General features: G+C 44.7%; 1 long non-coding RNA gene across 2 annotated transcripts in view; it reads right to left on the bottom strand.

Moving 5' to 3' along the window:
- LOC138756046 (uncharacterized) overlaps nt 1-16,063 on the bottom strand; it is a 67,223-nt gene extending 51,160 nt beyond the window's left edge. For both annotated transcript variants that reach the window (XR_011352696.1, XR_011352697.1), the window contains exons 1-2: nt 15,978-16,063; nt 13,275-13,404 (exon numbers count right to left, since the gene is read on the bottom strand). This is a non-coding gene — a long non-coding RNA (uncharacterized lncRNA). The remainder of the gene's footprint in view (nt 1-13,274; nt 13,405-15,977) is intronic.
- Nucleotides 16,064-18,831: the final 2,768 nt, after the last annotated feature.

Raw genomic sequence — 18,831 nt, 5'->3', positions numbered from 1 at the left:
GGCAGAGAGAACGCCGTCTCCATCAGGGACCTGGCACCCACCGGAACAGAGGGTCCGTTGCCTCAGGGGCCCTGTGAGTCACTGAGCTCATTCTCGCCACCCCCAGTCAGGGCCTCAGGGGATTGGTGAGCTGGAGACCCAGGCCACCTCTCCTCCCTCACAAGGGGACCAGGAGACCCAAGGAGTCCAAGGCCGCCTGGTGCTAAGATGCTTCACTAGGATCTCCAGACCCATGGACCACTTAAATGTGTAAATTTGTAAATAATGGTATATTTTTCAACCATTCTTTTCTGAGCCCACATTCTCTGTCTTCACAGACCCTAAATTCTACAAGAAGGAAGTGAATGCAGTGAACTGGGATTCACTGGTAGTGTGTTGTGTGATGGCTGGCCCTACCTTCAGGCTCTGCTCCCATCTGCTCACATATGACCCTGATTTCCCACCTAAACCCAGAACACTTCCAAAGACTACCGTGAAATCCTACCCTTCGTTATAAGCTAATAAAAGTGTTTGTCCTCCCTCCAGTCGTGAGAGCTTTTATAAATCCTCTTCCCCAGACTCTCTTACTCCCCCTACAAACGAATAAACTCATAGAAACATCATAAATCTACAGCTCAATGCAGGCCCTTTGGCCAACAAAGTTGTCCCAAAATATGTCCCACAGATCATTATTTTTTAAATTTTATTTGCAACTGATTCTGGCCATTGAAATGCCTGCTGCCAATTACACCCAATTGACCTGCAACCCCTTATGTTCTGGAGACCAGAGCACCCAAGGAAATCCCACGCAGGTCACGGAGACAACATGCAAACTCCTGACAGACAACGCCGGGTTCGATCCTGGGTCGCTGGCGCTGTAATAGCGTCGCACCAAACCACCACGCTAACCGCGAGGCCCTACTCCAGATCTGAGCTGGGATTGGATCTTTGCAGGCTTCTTCCTCAAATTCAGCAAAACGTGGCTGGAACATCCTCAGTGCGTTCTGGCGTTCCTTCGAAATGTCCTGAACATCAGGTGGGAAAGATTTGATGAAGATGGGAAGGCAGAAGGAAAGATCCTCCAAAACGTTGCAAGGTTTGATTGGCTTGAATTACAAGGAGAGGTTGGAGAGCCCAGGACTTTGTTCCCTTGAGCCAAGGGGGCTAAGGATGGGAATGTGAGGGGGTGGTGGTGGGGGGGAAAGTTTATGAAGTAATGAGGAGTATTGATAAGGTAAATAGTCAAAAGCATTTTCAATGGGTAAGGTAATCAAAATATCGATGGCATAGATTTAAGCTGAAAGGAGAAAAATTTAAAAAGGGTCCTGAGGACAAAGAGGGTGGGGGTTATGTGGAACAAGCTGCCAAAGGTGGGGAAAAATATAACATTAAAAAGACTGGTGCACACATAGAATCTGCAGATACTGGGGTCAAGTGCAATACTCAAATGTGCTGGCTCACAGATCTTGCTCTGGGTTTAAGTTGATGTACGGACAGGGTTTGAATGCAGCCAAATGCGATGCGCTTGATCACCCTGGAGAAGTTGGGGCGATAGGCCAATGTCCATGCTATAGAATTCTGTTTACAGTGAATACAGACATGTGGTGCAACGTGCCTGGTATGGGTGGCACCAGTACCTCTGATGAGAAAGCCCTGCAAAAGGTAGTGGACACAGCCCAGTATGCAACAGGCAAATCTCTCCCCACCATCAAGAAAATCTGCACAGAGCACTGCCATTAGAGAGTGGCAACAACCATCAAGGATCCACACCACACAGGACGTGCTCTGTTCTCGCTGCCGCCATCAGGAAAGAGGTGTCGGTGCCACCAGACTTGCACCACCAGGTTCAGGAACAGCTCTACCCCTCCTCCACCAGACTCCTCAATGACAAACTCAATCAGGGACTCATTTAAGGACCCTGACTTATTACTGAATATTTATTTTCTACATTGCAGTTTGTTTGCACTTTTTTCTTTGTTTACATTTCTCTCTTTTGTGTACATATATTTTGTTAAGTACAGTTATTTGTTTACACTACCAATAAGTATAAATTCTACGTGTCCTGCAGGAAAAAGAATCTATGTGATATCTTGACAACAAACCTGAACTTTGGACTTTGAACTAATTTTATATTGGATTGATATTTTCTTAGTGAATTGGTCTACCTCTAGATGGCAGAGTATTATCACTAGACCATGTGGGATCCTTGTTACAGCTTCATCTTTGGACTACATTCTCCTTTTATGTTGAGTGGAATCACAGCGTGGCTACACTCTGCCACTGAGGGGGCTAGATCCTCTGACTCTTGCCATGCTGAGATAGGAAAGCGATTAGGACTGATGAAGGGGGCTGTGGCAGGAGGTCAACTTCTGTGAGATCCACGTGGAGCAGGTCTTTGGGTGGATATTAAGACTACAGAGGAGGTCAGGGCAGTGACAGCCACCACTCCTGCTGGTCTCAGAGGAGGGCGTGATCTGCAGATTTGGGCTCCATCTTGAGCTTGGAATCTCAAGGCCTTCCACCGGGTCAGGGGGCACTGATATGATCAGGGCCTGGAGTCAGGGAGAGCAATGGAGCCTTTGCACCATTAACGTGATTGGGAACAGGGGTTGGGGAGAGCTATAGAGTCGACCTCCCACCAGGCTGGAGCACTGACAAGGAGTTGAGGAGAGCGATGGAGAGTTGACCCATCCCACCAGGCCGTAGGCATGGATATGATCGGGACCAGGGGTCGGGTCAGTTGGTGAAGAGTTAACCCCATCCCTCCAGACCAGGAATGCCAATGGCTTTGAGGAATCAGGACTATAGGATGCGATGAGAAACAGGAAACTGCATACACGGCTTGAATGCCATGTACAGGAATTGCAGACGACATCGAACCTGTCGGACAAAACTGTTCTTGAACTTTGAGGACTGTACTTCAGGCTTCTGTACCTTCTGTCTGAAGGTAACAGTAAGAAGAGGTGATGAAGATCCTTTATGATGTTGTCTGCCATTTGAGGCAGCACCTCATTTTGATGTCTACATTGACGTCACTGGATTATTTCCAAGAGTGGGGATTGTATTGAAAAGAAAGCTTTTCACTGCATCATTTGACAATAAATCAAAATCAAATACAGCCCATTGCTGTCTTATAGAAACATAGAAAACCTACTACACAATACAGCTCTTTCAGTCCAGAAAGTTGTGCTGAACATGTCACTACCTAAGAAATTACTAGGCTTACCCATAGCCCTCCATTTTTCTAAGCTCCAGATAGCTATGCTGCAGTCTTTTAAAAGACTATCATTTCCGTCTCCACCTCCGTTGCCGGCAGCCCATTCCATGCATCCACCATCCTCTGCTTAAAAATGTACCCCTGACATCTCCTCTGTACCTTCTCCCCAGCACCTTAAACCTGTGTCCTCTTGAGGCCACCATTTCAGCTCTGGAAAAAGCCTCTGACTATATACTTCTCATCATCCTGTCCACCTCTATCTGGTCACCTCTCACCCTCCGTCGTTTCAAGGCCAAGTTCACTCAACCTGTTTTCATAAGGCACACTTCCTAAACCAGACAACATCCTTGTAAATCTTTTCTGCATCCTTTCTATGGTTTCCTCATCCTTCTGGAAGCAAGGCAACTAGAGCTAAGGACAGTACCCCAAGAGGGGTCTGAACAGGGTACTATATAGCTGCATCTTCTACCTTCTCTTCTTAGATAGTGAGGTGCTAAAGCAGTGGTTCTCATCCTTTTTCTTTCCACTCACATCCCACTTTAAGTAATCCCGATGCCATCGGTGATTTGTGATAAGGAAGGGATCGCTTAAGGTGGGATGTGAGTGGGAAGGAAAGGTTACAAATCACTGCTCTAGACCCAATTGTTTCTGAAATATCTTGCTTGAGAAAAATTGTCATTGGCCCATTTCCTTTGGAGTTCTTAAACCGTGCACATAACGAGTCAATAAGGTACGAATAAAACAGTTTTCAAACTTTTTTTCCACCCACATACCACCTTAAGCAATCCCTTACTAATCACAGAGCACCGATGGCATAGGGATTACTTAAAGTGAGTGGAAAGAAAAAGGTTGAGAAGCACTGGTCTGGGGGAAAGGTTGAAGAAACTTGGGTTGCTTTCTCTGGAATGTCAGAGGCTGACGGGAAACCTGATTTCCAAAACGGGAGTGTTGTTAGGATTATCAGAAACAGAATTATTTTTCCCAGGGTTAAAATATCAAGCACTGTAGCGTGTGAATTTTAGGTGAGAGGTATGGGGGAGGGAGGTGGTTCAAAGGAGATGCACAGGAAGAACATTTTGACACAGTGGATGGTTGGTGCCTGTTATGGGCTGCCAGCGGGAATAATGGGACCAGGTATGATAGTCACATTAAAGAATTTTAGAGATAGACATTTAAATATGCAAGGAATATAGGGAAATGGATAATATACAGCCATGTTTGAGGTAGACACCGTCATCCAAAGCTATGTTCCATATTCTGTGCTCTGTCTCAATCTGGACAAGTTCTGTGATAAATCACTTCGATAGAATCCTTCATTATCAATCCTCTTGCTTGCATTGCCTTAGCATTCAAGTTCAAATTCAGATTTATTGTCAGAGAACAACAGCCCTGAGATGCTTTTTCCTGCGGGTAAGGCCATATTTCTATTTATTGGGAGAGTAAATTGTACTCAAGAAATAAAATCGTATATAAAAGGAGGGACATTGGGAAATAAAGAAAGGAATGCAAGCAAGCTGACTGTACGAATGCCCAGGGAACTCCACAAACTGCCAAACAAATATGCAGCTACTCCCAAACATTGATTCCTTGGTTCCTGTCTCCAAGATCACGAGAGACAACCAGCACCATTTTTCTGGGTCAAGAGGAGCACATCTGTACGACGTGAGGTGAGGGAAGTTCAGAAGAGACGTCAGGTGTAAGACGTACACAGAGAGAAGTAGGTGTGTGAAATGCATTGTCAGGGGTGGTGGTGGAGGCTGGTACAATGAGGGTATTTAAAAGACTCTGAGGCAGACACATGGATGAAAGAAAATAGAGGGTCATAGGGTAGGGATGGAATAATTATTTGAGTAGGTTTAGAGACATTGCCACTCATCGTGAGCTGAAGATCCCGCACTGCGCTGTAGTGTTCTATGTATTCTCAAAGCAAAAGCTTGAGCATTCTTCTATCCTGGCGTAATTGTAATCCTCTGACCATTTCTGTGCCACTCTTCAATCCCCATCGCTGATTGTATATTCCCCCAACCTTATAAATGCTTGCTTGTTGGCAAGAAGCCACAGGATTGAATGGAAAGAGCCGGGGGGGGGGGGGGGGGAGAAGGGGTGAGAGGGGGATCTCGTCCTATGCCAACTTGAAAAGTCAATAGTCATTCTTCCAGTTGGCTTCCCAACAGCTTGGCACGATGGTGTGCGCAGAACATGATTCACGTGAGCATGATTTTTATTCCACTGTTTTATTGGTTTGTGTTTCTGGCACCCTTTCCAAGTCAAGACAAGTTTATTATCATCTGATTGTACAAGGTCAACCCATTGAAAAAGTGTTCTCTGGTCCTCAGTGCAAAGCAAGCAGACGTACAACTAGACATAACACACATACAGACATATAATACATATGCATGACAAGTATTTTATCTACACAAATAAATAAATACATATTGTTTTCTACAAATGAGAGTCTCAGCTGGTTACTGTGAGCAGATCCTTTGGTCGTTCATCATTCTCACTGCCCGTAGGAAGAAGCTGTTCCTCAGCCTGGCGGTGTTGGCTCTGATCCTCCTGTATCTCTTCCCCGATGGGAGCAGCTGAAAGATGCCGTGTGTGGGGTGGTAGGGGGTCTTCTGTGATTTTGCACACCCTCATCAATCCCGGTGGATCACGTTGATGGGGGGGGGGGGGGAGACTCCTGTGATCCTCTCTGCCACTTTATGGTCCTATGGATTGACCATCGATCATTTTTCTCTGCAGCAACCGTACCCCACTGTGATGCAGCTGGCCAGGACGTTGTCAATAGAACTCCCGTAGAAGATTGTTATGATGGTGACCCATTTCTGTCATCTCAGGAAGTGCAGTCGCTGTTGAGTTCACTAGTTAAGTGAACTCCAAGGAACTTGGTGATCTCCACTCTTCCCACTACCCAGCTATTGATGTGTCGTGAAGACCAAGTACCGGTGTGTCATTTGCAAACTTGATGTGGCATTGCAGTTGTGGGTCAGAAGCGTGAACAAGAGTGGGCTGAGCACACAGTCCTGACGTGTGCCCCCAGCATGATGGTGCTTGATGTTCTGCTACCAACCCCGACAGACTGTGGTCTTCCAGGATCCAATTACAGAGAAGGGTGTTGAGTCCCAGCATCTCCACCAGCCTCTGGAGAATGATCGTATTAAACACTGAGCTGAAACAGCCTGGCATATAAGGTGTCATTCTCCAAGTAGGCTAGGATGGAGTGAAGCGACAAGGCTATAGCTTCATCTTTGGAATGAATTTAATTGGATCCAGCATCCCTGGGAGGTGTCTGTTCATGTGTTCCATCACCAGATGCTCAAAGTATTTCATAATGTTGGAGGTCAGTGCCACAGGGCAGCAGTCATTTAGGCCTATTATTGTCACCCTTTTGGATACCGGGATGATGGTAGCAGCCTTGAACTCTACAGGAATGATGAACTCCTGTAGTGAGGTGTTGAAGATGTCCTTGAAGACCTTCGTCAATTGGTCTGCACAGATCTTAAGTACCAGGCCAGGTATCTTGTCTGGTCTTGTCACCTTGTATGGGTTCAACTTGGGTAGGGTTATTTTCCTCTCTGCTGTAGCTATGCAGGGGCCTATTCTTCAGGGAGATATGGACTTTCTTTGGCATCATCCTATTCTTCTCATCAAACCATGCATGGAAGGTGTTCAGTCTGTCTGGAAGGGAGTCATTCGCGAGGTTGACGTGATCCGTTGTAGTATTGATCCCTTGCCACGGGTGCCTCCTTTTCACTTTACCTCCTCCCTTCCTCTCCATCTCTCCCGTACACATCGCCCCTCCTCACCTTCACTGACTCCTCCCCCACTCATCTTTTCCCTCCTTCCCTCTCTTACTTCAATCTTTCCATTTCCCTCACCTCCTCCCACTCCTCCCCCCCCCCATTCTAATTCTCTCTCACTCTCTCTTTCTTTCTCCATTCTGTTCATAAGAAGGTGGCTTCTGTTTAGCCTAGTGCTCACTGAGATAGTCTCCTACCGTGGAACTTCATGTCAGTTTTCATTATGAGAATGTTTTCTTTAATAGAACCTTGCAGAAGTTTATAATGGAATAGATAAGTCATCTGCCGCACCATGAGCATTACATCACCACCAAAGAGAGAAGACAATATTCTCATGATTATCATAACCTCAATGTTCTTCTTCCAACGACTCAGTCCTGCCTTGCATTCACTGGAGTTACTCAGCAATGAGAAATGATTTACAAAATAGACAAATAAAGAAAAGTAGCTTTTAGTAATATGATCCCTTCTATCTTGGATGGGATGTACAAAGTGAACATACTGCACAAGTTGAGTGGACTAATGGCTGAATGAGGGTCAGTCCTTTGGTCCAATCTACAAGGTAAGAATAACATCTGATTCACCGATGTCCTCTGGGGAGAGAATCTCCCATCCTCTCTCAAATTAGTTTGTATGTGATTCCAGAATTCAAATTTATTTTTAGATTTAGAAATACAGCACGATAACAGGCCGCCAGTCCATGCTGCCCAATTTACACCCCATTAACCATTCTTTTGAATGGTGGGAGGAAACCGGAGCCCCCGGAGAAAACCCAGGCAGATACTGGGAGAACAACCAAACTCCTTACAGACAGCGCAGGACTTGAACCCCAGTCTGGACCCATTCGCTGGTTCTGTAAAAGAATTGCGCTATTCGTTACACCAACCATGCCACGCTAAAGGTGTCTGCGAAAGCAGATCCAAACAATGGCTGGGCAAGGAATGTGCTCTGACTAAGTGACATCCACAGCCTACAAAGAGCTGGCTTTATAAAAAGGCTCTCAAGCTTCTGAAATGTGATCAATAATGTAATAATGGAAAGTGACCATCCATTTACAAACAGTAAGGTTCCACTCTACTGACAATCTAAAGTCTGTGGTTTCCATTTCTTACAAATCCAATGTCATAAAAACATCACGCTGGAGAAACTCAGCAGGCCAAGCAGCGCACTTCATATAGCAAAGTTAAAGATACATATACAGTGCTTCAGGCCTGAGGCCTTCATAAAGGTATGAGCAATGTAGGCAGGTGCCTGATTAAAATGGTTGAGGAGGGGCATGGGGAAGAGCACAGGTCAACAGGCAGGAAGTAATAGGTGGATAAGGGAGGGAGGGCACACTAACAAACAAGGGAAGGGGGGATGGCTCTGGGAATGGAGAGGGAACCGGGTGGGGAGCTGGAGGAAAAAAAAGACAGGGGGATGAGGATGAGAGGGAGAACAGGGAGTGGTCCAGCAGAAACCAAAGAAGTCAATGTTCATGCCGTCCAGTTGGAGAGGGCCCAGACAGAAAATCAAATGTCCCTCCAATTTATGGGTCGCTTTGGCAGGATTAGGCATGAGGCCCTGGACAGTTATTGAAATGGTTGGCCGCTGGGCGATCCCTGTCATTGATGCAGACAGAGAAAAGGTGCTCAGCGAAGCAATTCGAAATGCTGAGTTTGTCCAGCATTGTGTTTTTTACTTCAATCACAGCGTATGCAGACTTTTGTCTTTTACAGCAGCCAATGTACCCTTAGGTTCACCGTCTCAGTATCCATGCCATCTACTGCTCAAACTTGGTTTGAAGAAGTTGGCTCTCTATCCCATGTTGTTAATTTAACCCTCAAGCCTGTGATGTTCCCTTTTATTGTAATAAAGAAACTTGGGTTCATTTATTCATTAGCTAAAGGAATCACACAGATAAGACTTTATGAAGGCATCCATCTTTAATCCCCAAAGCTGCAACAAACTAGTATCCAACTCTCTCTAGTGGTCAGGAGGATCACTAGGACTACATCCCTGTTCCTTGAGATGTTTAATCTAACAACATGACACACTAATACAGTATTCATTTCAATTTAAAGTTCAACACAAATGTCAACAAATGAACTTTTAAATGTGCAGTTTTTTGTCTTTTAGAGATTCCGTGCATCTTGGCGCCTCACAGTTCGGCGGGCAGCAACCTCCTTTGAAGAAGACCGCAGAGCCCACCTCACTGACAAAAGACAAAGGAGGAGAAACCCAACACCCAACCCCGACCCACCAATTTTCCCCTGCAACCGCTGTAACCGTGCCTGCCTGTCCCGCGTCGGACTTGTGAGTCACCAACGAGCCTGCAGCAGACGTGGACATTACCCCTCCGTAAATCTTCGTCCGCGAAGCCAAGCCAAAGGGAAGAGAGATTCAGTCTGTTAGGTGCTTTGATAACATGTGGATCTTCTTAACACAGGTGCTTGTGTCAACTCTGCTGGTCCATGAGTGTCTATCACTGGTGGCATTACCTCTGTTTCTATGCAGGCTGAATCTTCTGCATTTGTCTGTTCCTGCAGTGTCTCTTGCATTTTCAACAGGCTCTTTCGATTCCTTCTCAGTATATGACCGTCCTCTGTTCTGATAGTGTAAGATTTTGGATTGACTTCCTCTAGAACAGTGAACTTTTTGTCTGAAGTGTTGGAATCGCTGAGTCTCACTGTGTCATGTTCTGCCAGTGGCCTTAAGCTTCTTGCTGGCTTGTCATAATTTGCATTTTGTCTCCTTTGCAGACACTATTGATTCCGTTCGATGTCTTTTACATCTCTGTTCTTCTTTGGGTCTGCAGAGTTGGGAAGTGTGGTGTGTAGTCTACATCCCATCAAAAGCTCAGTGGGTGACATGCCATATTCAAGTGACGAAACTCTGTAACTCGAGTTAGGTACGGATCTGAGCCACTGTCTAGTGCTTTCCTGAGCAGCTGGTTAACTATGTGGACTGCTTTCTCTGCTTTACCGTTTGACAGTTGAAGCAATGGACTTGAAGTCACATGTCGAAAATCATACCCTTCTGCCAAGTTCTGGAATTCTCTACAGCTATAACATGGTCCATTGTCACCATAGACAATTGGAGGAATTCAATGTTTTGCAAAGATCAATTTCACATATGTGATCACTCAATGAGCAGACATTTTAGGAAGCAGTGAAATCTCTGGATAGTTTGATAGATAATCAATAACCAGCAAGTAATTCTTTCCATCCACGTGGAACAGAACAACTTTCTGCCATGGCTCCGATGGTAAGTCAGTTATTATCATGGGTTCCTTTGACTGCTTTGCATGATGTTTCAAACAGGTCTCAGCTTGAAACCATCCTGTTAATGTCAGCATTTATCCTTGGCCAATAAACAGCAGTTCTGGCCCTCATCTTGCATTTTTCTATCCCAAGGTGCCCCTCATGCACACTTTTCAGCACCTCTTGTTGCAGTGATTAAGGAATGACCATTTGGCTCTGTCTGAGCCTATTGACAACACTCAGCTCTGCTCTGATGTTGTAGTGTGGCTGACATCCACCTCAAGGCCATCCTTCGTTCAGATTCTTGAATACCTCTGTAGAACTGTGTCCTTTTCTGTTTCAGCTGTGATCTGTTTAGATTTCATATCAGATACAGGAAAAGATTCAGTGATCAGGTTCACGTGGAGATTCACATGTGTCTCTGTGGACCTCTCATTGTCTGCTTCATTCTGCGTTGTTGCCCTGGATAACGCACACCCTCTTGACTAAGCTTAAGTTTTCTCATACTTTGTCACCCACCAGTGATTCATGTCCATCTGTGATGACTGTGAACCTGAGGTGGTGCTCTTTATCCTTAACTTTCACCTTGAGTTTACATGTATCTTTCATGTCAATGCTCTGTCCCTTGCAGGCTTTGAGCTGTACAGGATTTGCATGGATGTAGGGCTTTATCTTCATTGCCCTGATGTTGCGCTCACAGATCAAATTGTCCTTTGCCCCTGTGTCCAGCTTGAAAGGAATATTTGCTCCATTCCACTTATCCTGCTCAACTCTGTTCATGCTTGGCCATTCAGTGGTTTATAATCTTCCTACACTATCATGCTAACAAAAAGTGTATTACTGCGTGCAGTTTCTTCTATAGTGTGTACGGTGTGTATGCTTTCACTTCCATTTTGTTTCCTTTTGGAACAACATTGCTTTGCATAGTGACTTTGCCCTTTGCAATTATTACAGACTTTTCCATAGGCTGGGCATTGTTTTGGAACGTGCTTAGTGCCATATTGTTTGCACTTGAATGTCTCTCCATTGTTTTGTTGTTTCCTATATCTTGTTTGGTTTTTTTGTTGATATGTGTGGACAAAGACTGGCTGTGACTATTGCCTTTGTTTTCACTGGCTTTTTCACTCTGACTTAACTTTTTCACATACTGCTGAGCTAATTCACTGGTGTGGCATATCTTCATAGCTCCAGCTAAGACAAGTTCCGTGTCTTGCAGCAACCTCTCTTTCACTTTCTCATCAATAATGTCAAGCACAATTTGATCATGAATCATTGAATCTTGCAGCGATCCAAAATTGCATGTTCTTGCTTTTAATTTCAAGTCTGTTAAAAACATATCAAAGTTCTCTCCCTGCAGCTGCACATGTAAGAGAAACACTACCTCTCGAAGATTTCATTTAGTTTTGGTTGTTTTGTGGAGGCAGTGTTGTGAAGGACAAGGTGCAAAACTGACCATAAATAGTAATTTAGTAAATCTCAGATGTAAAAGATGAATAACTCATGCAAAACAAAGATAAAAAATGAGGTAATGTCTGTGGTTCATTGTCCTTACAGAAATTTGATGGTAGAGAGAAAGAAGCGGTTTTGGTAACATTCAGTGTGTGTCTTCAGGCTCTTATACCTCCTTCCTGATTGTGGCAGTGAAAAAAGGGTGTCCTTGGGTGGTGAGGGTCCTTGATGATAGAAGCCTCTTTAAACATGTCCTCTGCTTTGTATCTCACCTACCCTCAGTGGATAAAGCCTGTCTACATTTACTCTGTGTGTCCATCTCATCATTTTAAATCTATCTATCTATCCAAAGTCCCCTCATTTTTCTACAATCCAGGGAATAAAGTCCTAACCTGTCTAACTCTTCCCTGTAACTGAGTCCATGAAGACCAGGCAGCATCCTGCTAAATCTTCTCTGCACTATTTTTAACGTATTGATATATTTTTCCTTTAGTTAGGTGTCCAAAACTGCATACAATACTCATAAATTTGGCCTCACCAATGTCTGAAACAACTTTACCATAAAATCCCAACTCCTATACTCAATCTTGACTTAGGCCCGGTCGAGTAATGTCTGATCACAATCTGAGGTCTGAGGTCATCACATAAGTGATTAATAAAAAAATTGAAATTTATGCCATAAATTTATGTTGTACAATAAGTTGAGGGGTCTAGGAGAGAGTCTGTGGCCAGGGAGTTGGAGCTCTTGTGTTCGGGTGGCCAAGGCAAGCATCCACAGTTGTGCAGTTGGGGCATCAGGACATTCAGTGGGTGGGTGGCCGGGGCGAGGATCCACAGCCTTGGCATCGAGAGCTTGGATGGGTGGGTGGCAAGGAGCTAAGAGTGAGACTGTGGCCAGTATGTTGGGATATCGAGGATCCATGGTTGGAGCAATGGGATCTCAGATGGGTGGGCAGTTTGAGTGTCGGGAGCTCTGGTGAGTATACTTCACCTATAATAATTGACTCACACCCAAATCGATTTGTGTCCCCACTTCCAGAACATAATCCGGATGCAAGTGGAGATATGGCTGTACTTTGATTTGCGAAGGTCAATATGCCAAAAGCTTAGCTTGGATATAACTTGCACCCATCACTTTTTGTGAACCTGGGTGAGCAGGTAGGTACAGAAGTCCCCACACTGACTGCCTTCCACTAGTACAAGCATCATTCCAGAAGGTTTTTCAGTCTTGTCACACATCACTTGGAGGGTTGATGTGAATATCTTATTGTGAAAAAGCAATCAGAACACAGCCATTCAAGCAGGCAAATAAGGTACACCGGCCTTGGATTGAACATATGGTTCCAGGACAGAGAAGTTCAAACTTTTGTTCGGTGAATCTTTACTTCTGAATTGATCATTCTGTCCAAAATCTTCACACCCTAAAGAGCTCACCTTTGCTCAAATGAAGTATCTCCATTTCAAATGCCAGATTATTTTCAGAAATAATGAACAGCTCAGTTCAATCATAAATTATTTGCTTCTTCTTTAACCGATGACAAGATGCATAAATGCCAAACATAAATGAGCAATTCCTTTCCTTACCTGATGCAGCATATCGCATTCCGTTCTTGACAGAACCTCAAGGACACACAGGGTTTCTTCTCCAACGTTTTAGATTCAGTCATGCCCATACAAACTGTTCCTGGGCTGCATCTTCAGCCGTCAGTAAATCCTGTAAGAAACGTGTTTCTTTCAAGAGTGATCTCGACATCCTTGGAGTCCATTAATGCACGGTGGGTTTTTTTACAGTCAGGCAAGGCTGTGAGGATCAACCTTCACTCTGTCCACTGTAATGGCGGGGATCTCCCAGGGGAAACTCATTTCAGTTCCCCACCCCATTTCCATGCTGACGTACCAGTCCATGGTCTCATGAGCTGCCCAACCGAGACCACTCGCAAATTCCGTCTAGGCACTCTCCAAATTGATGGCATGAAACCAACCTCCAGATTCTATTAGGACCTGCCCCCCCATCTTTCTCACTCCTTTTCTACAGCTTTCCAACTCTCTCTCTCTCTCTCTCTCTCTCTCTCTCTCTGCCTATCCCTCTGTCTCCTTTCCCCCAGCTACTCCCTCAATCAATTCTTAGCTTTTCTCTCCTGCCCTTCTATCCTTGGACTGTGCCCCTTCCCCCACCCCTTCTTACCTCCTCTCAATGCCTTTTTTATTCAGGTGCCTGCCTGCTTTTCTTCATACCTTCATGAAAGACTTAGGCCCGAAGCCTAAGTGTGTGTGTGTGTGTGTGTGTGTGTGTGTGTGTGTGTGTGTGTGTGTGTGTGTGTGTGTGTGTGTGTGTGCGTGCGTGCATGTGTCTGCATGCGCGTGTGTGTGCGTGCATGCATTTGTGTTCATGCTTGTTTGCGTGTGTGTGTGCGTACATGCGTGGGTTCAACTAAATGAAATCAACATTCCTCAAGACACATCTATTTCTTACCATACAACAGATTGAATCATAAATTAGACTGTGGAGATGGTACAGGGGCCATTGATTCTAGACATAATCATTTGGGGTGAGCTGATTCCTGATCAGTCATGGGGAATTGAATAGAATTAAATTGTTTGTTACTGTACTGTTTACCATGATACAATGCAAAATCTTATGTGCGTGACATTCATGCGAATCAACTCATACATCCATCCAGTAATGCAGCGCAAAAGTGTCAAAATAGTGCGACAGAAGTCATGCAGTGATTTAAAAGCATACAAGTGCCTCAGTGAAGTCGGATCATGATATCAAGAGATTATCCTTATAGTGTGAGAGATCCATCCAAGCATCTGATAGCAGCGGGTAAGAAGCTGACCTTAAATCTGGCAGCAAGTGTATCTTCTGTCAGATAGGTGGGGTGGGGGAGGGGAAACGGGTGGGAGAGAGTGGAATAGCACGTAAAATGCAATTTTCATCTCATATCGGTACATGTGACAGTCCAAGTTGGCCAGCATGGACAAGTTGGGCCAAAGGGCCTGCTTCCATGCAGTACACCTGTATGACTAATGGTCAGGGGCAGATCAGTGGTTTGAAAAAGTTGTAACCAGCAAGGGACATCAATTGGAGCATTGTGAACAGTTTTGGTCTCCTCACTTAAGACATTGGAGAGGGTTCAGAGGAGGTTCACAAGGATGATTCCAGGAATGAAAGAGTTATCATATGAGGCGTGTTTCACAGCTCTTGGCCTGGACTCGGAATATAGGAGAATGAGGTGGGATCTCATTGAAATATTTCAAACGTTGAAAGGCATGGACAGAGTAGATGTAGAAAGGTTGTTTCCCATGGCGGGAGAGTCTAGAACAAGAGGGTACACCTTCAGGATTTAACAGAGATGTGGAGGGATTTTATTTAGCTAGAAGGTGGTATTTGTTGTCACAAGCAGTTGTGGAGACAAAGTCATTAGGTGTATTTATGGCAGAGATTGATAGGTTCTTGATTAGCCAGGGAGTCGAAGGCTATGGGAGGAAGCCGGACATTGGGACTGAGTTGGAAAATGGATCAGCTCATGATTAAATGGTGGGGAAGTCTTGATGGGCTGAATAGCCTATTTCTGCTCCTTTGTCATGGTCATGGGGTGGAGGGAACACGCCACCAGAAAATGTGTAAAGAAGAAAAAGATGTACGAGAGAGTTCCAGCCAATAATCTGTAACTGAATGGTTGCAGCTTCTTCAAATAAATGGAAAAAGAGTAGCAAAGGTAGCAACATTGGTCCCATGGAGGATGACACTGAAGAAGTAATCATGGGAAACAGAGATTTAGAGGATTATTTTGGATCAGTATTAATCAACGATTGGAACTGATGCAATCATTCTCAATGTTTGTTCCCTCCACCAATGACCATTTGTATCTCACCTACCCTCAGTGGATAAAGCCTGTCTACATTTACTCTGTCTGTCCATCTCATCATTTTAAATCCATCTATCCAAAGTCCCCTCATTCTTCTACAATCCAACCCCTGTTAAACACCACTAGTAACTGATTGCCAACCTTTTTTCCCACTCTCTGTTTCCGGCCGATCAGCCCATGCTATACCCATGCTAGTATTTTTCCTGTTATTCCATGGGCTGTCATCCTGTTAAGCAGCCTCATGTGTGGCACCTTGTCAAAGGTCTTTTGAAAGTCCAAATATACCACATACACTGCACCTCCTTTGTCTAAAACACACACAGAAATGTTGGAGGAACATGTGTTGTGTGTATCATTTACAAAGCGTATTGCTGTTTTTAATCTGGGCTACACCAACAGCTCCTCCCAAACCCACCATCATTATCACCAAGGAGGATGAAGGCGACAGCTCCAACCTCAGAAGCCTCTCAGAAGTCACGCCCCACCTTGACTTGGTATTATGTTGTCAGTTATTCATCATCACTGAGTCTAAATTCTGGAACTCGCCCCACACCAGTGCTGTGGGAACAAATAGAACCTTAGAACACTACAACACAGAAAACAATGGCCCTTCTAGTCTGAGCTGAACTCTTATTCTGCCAAGTCCCAGTGACCTGCACCCTGTCCACATCCCTCCATGTACCTGTCCAAATTCTTCTTAGATGCTAAAATTGAGCCCACATTCACTACTTCAGTTGGCAGCTCGTTCCACACTCCCACCACTCTCTCTGTGAAAAAAAATCCCCTTTATGAACCCCCAAAACTTCTTCCCTTTCACCCTTAATCCATATCTTCTGGTTTTGTATCTCACCTACAAACTACCTTCAGTGAAAAAACTTGCATTTACTCTATCTATACCCCTCATAATTTTGTATGCCTCTGTTAAATCTCCCCTTATTCTTCTACGCTCCAGGGAATAAAGCCCTAACCTATTTAACCTTTCCCTGTAACTCAGTTCCTCAAGTCCCAGAAACATCCAAGTAAATCTCTGCACTCTTTCTATCTTATTGATATCTTTCCTGTAATTAGGTGACCAAAGCACCAAAATACTCCAAATGAGATCAAATGTGCAGTGATGGAACCATAAAACACTACAGCACTGAAAACAGGGCCCTTCTAGTCCATGCCAAACCTTTATTCAGCCAATCCCAATGACCTGCACCCTTTCCATGTCCCTCCACACCCCTCGCATCCATGTACCTGTTCAATTTTTTTCTTAAATTTTCCTCCACCTTTAGAGATTACCAACATCTGCAGCCCTTTTGCTTTGCAAACTTTTCTTTCAATTCATTTGACAATTTGTGTACAAATCTAATGCAGTGTGGTTAAGGAAGCTCACTAACTCTTCCCAAGGATAAATGAGGAAGGAAAATAAATGCTGGTCCCAAAGTATAATTGAGATTCAAGATCCTTTATTGTAGAATTTACATCAGAGCACATTACAGCCCTTCAGAGCACAATGTTGTGCAGTCCTATGAAAACCTGCCCCACAACAATCTAATACCCAGAAGTGCTGGAGAGCACATTCCATTTTAAGTAATCCCTATGCCATTGGGGCTCTGTGATTAGGAAGGGATTGCTTAATGTGGGATGTGTGTGGGGGGGGGGGGAGGTGAGGGAAGGTGAAGTTGAGAATCACTGCTCCAGACCCAATTGTTACTCAAATATTTTACATGAGAAAAATGGTCATTGGCCCATTTCCTTTGGAGTTATGAAACCGTGCACATAACGAGTCAATTAGAGACGAGTGTAATGGAGGATTTAGACCATGCTTTTTCTTATGCAGGATGAGTATCAGTAACCTACTTTGAGAATAATGTATGACATAATCTAAAATTCCACCATGGAGCCAAAAGATGCAGTTGTCTTTTGTTGGTCGCAAACTGTCAGGAGACCTTGAAGATAAGTAAACCATTTATTCAAAGTGATAAGCTATGAGTAAACAATTTTTGGGTAATCTAAGCCATGTCCCCACTGCTGAAGTTTCAGACTCTCTGAGGGGTGGAAATGTCTCTCAGCAAGAAGAACTTCTAGTCCGGTCGGGGGAGGTGGAGAAGCTGCTACCGGTGCCCGACAACCTACTACAAATGTGCGGCCGTTGCCTCGCTTCGGCAGTTGGGACCAGTCCAGGCGTTGATAAGTATAATTGGGAAGGGCTTGCATATTGTAGTTTGAAATCAGCTTTTGAATTTGTAATAATTATTTGTATAAACTGAACTGCTCTCAGTGTGTGTCTCTGTTTTCTTTCAGTAGCTCAAACACTGTGACCAATCTAAAACGAAAAAAGTGAGAGGTACAAGTTTACAGAACAATTGGCGTAGTCGGCAGGATTGGTCTCGAGATGTTTCACCGAAAGAAAGAGGTGAGTCCTGAGCATTTCTTGATTCCGGGATGGATTTCCAAAGGCGATGGGTTTGGGATGTTGGCCAATACCCTGTCTTTGTTGGGACCACCCATTAGTTGGGATGAGAGGTTAGATCCATCAAATGTGCCTCTGGGAGAGCGGGTTGCCACTCTCCTTCGAGAAAGTAAATTTCCTGATAAAAAGGGGACGCTGATGGACGGTTTTTGGCTGCTGACCACAGCCTTACACCACGCCATTCAGCATGAAGCAGAATTAGTTCAGCGAGAAGTAGAATCCCAGCACAAGGGAGACCAACTAGAGGAGGAGATAGAAGCCATGTGACAACGCTGTGCCATGATGAACGAGATTGTTCGCATCAGTCAGGACCGAGCCAAAGAATGGGAGGATAAGCATATCCAAACAATCTGCCATAATATTAAACTCCGGCAGCAGCTCTGTGCAGATAAGGAAAGGCAAGGGGTAGAACCCGATCCACATCGTATTCATGCCATGATAAGGAATGGCAACGATCCTGATGTAATTGATGATTGGGACGGACGGGAATATCTGGTATGATGACAATGGTAATAATGCAGATACCCCTCGGCATGTGTCTGACGTACTCCCCTCTCCACCCGCTGTTCACGCCCGCCCTGTAAGACAACGGACTTTCCAAACAGACGGAGACGGAAAGGGGTATGATGTAATTGAAGAGATTGAAGGGATAGATGCCCCGGTCTCCCAAATAGTCCCAGGGGAAGGTACCCGAACCCCTGATTATGCTCTATGGCCCCCCCTCTACGGGGTGTCCTTGGCCTCCTCCCGTCCTTGGCCAAAGTGGGAACAGGGGTCGGGAGCAGTCAACGATTCATGGCTACTCTATAAA

Source organism: Narcine bancroftii, chromosome 3, assembly GCF_036971445.1.
Source record: "Narcine bancroftii isolate sNarBan1 chromosome 3, sNarBan1.hap1, whole genome shotgun sequence".
NCBI lineage: Eukaryota > Metazoa > Chordata > Chondrichthyes > Torpediniformes > Narcinidae > Narcine > Narcine bancroftii.
The sequence above is the reverse complement of the archived record's forward strand: the minus strand, read 5'-3'. Positions and strand labels throughout refer to the sequence as shown.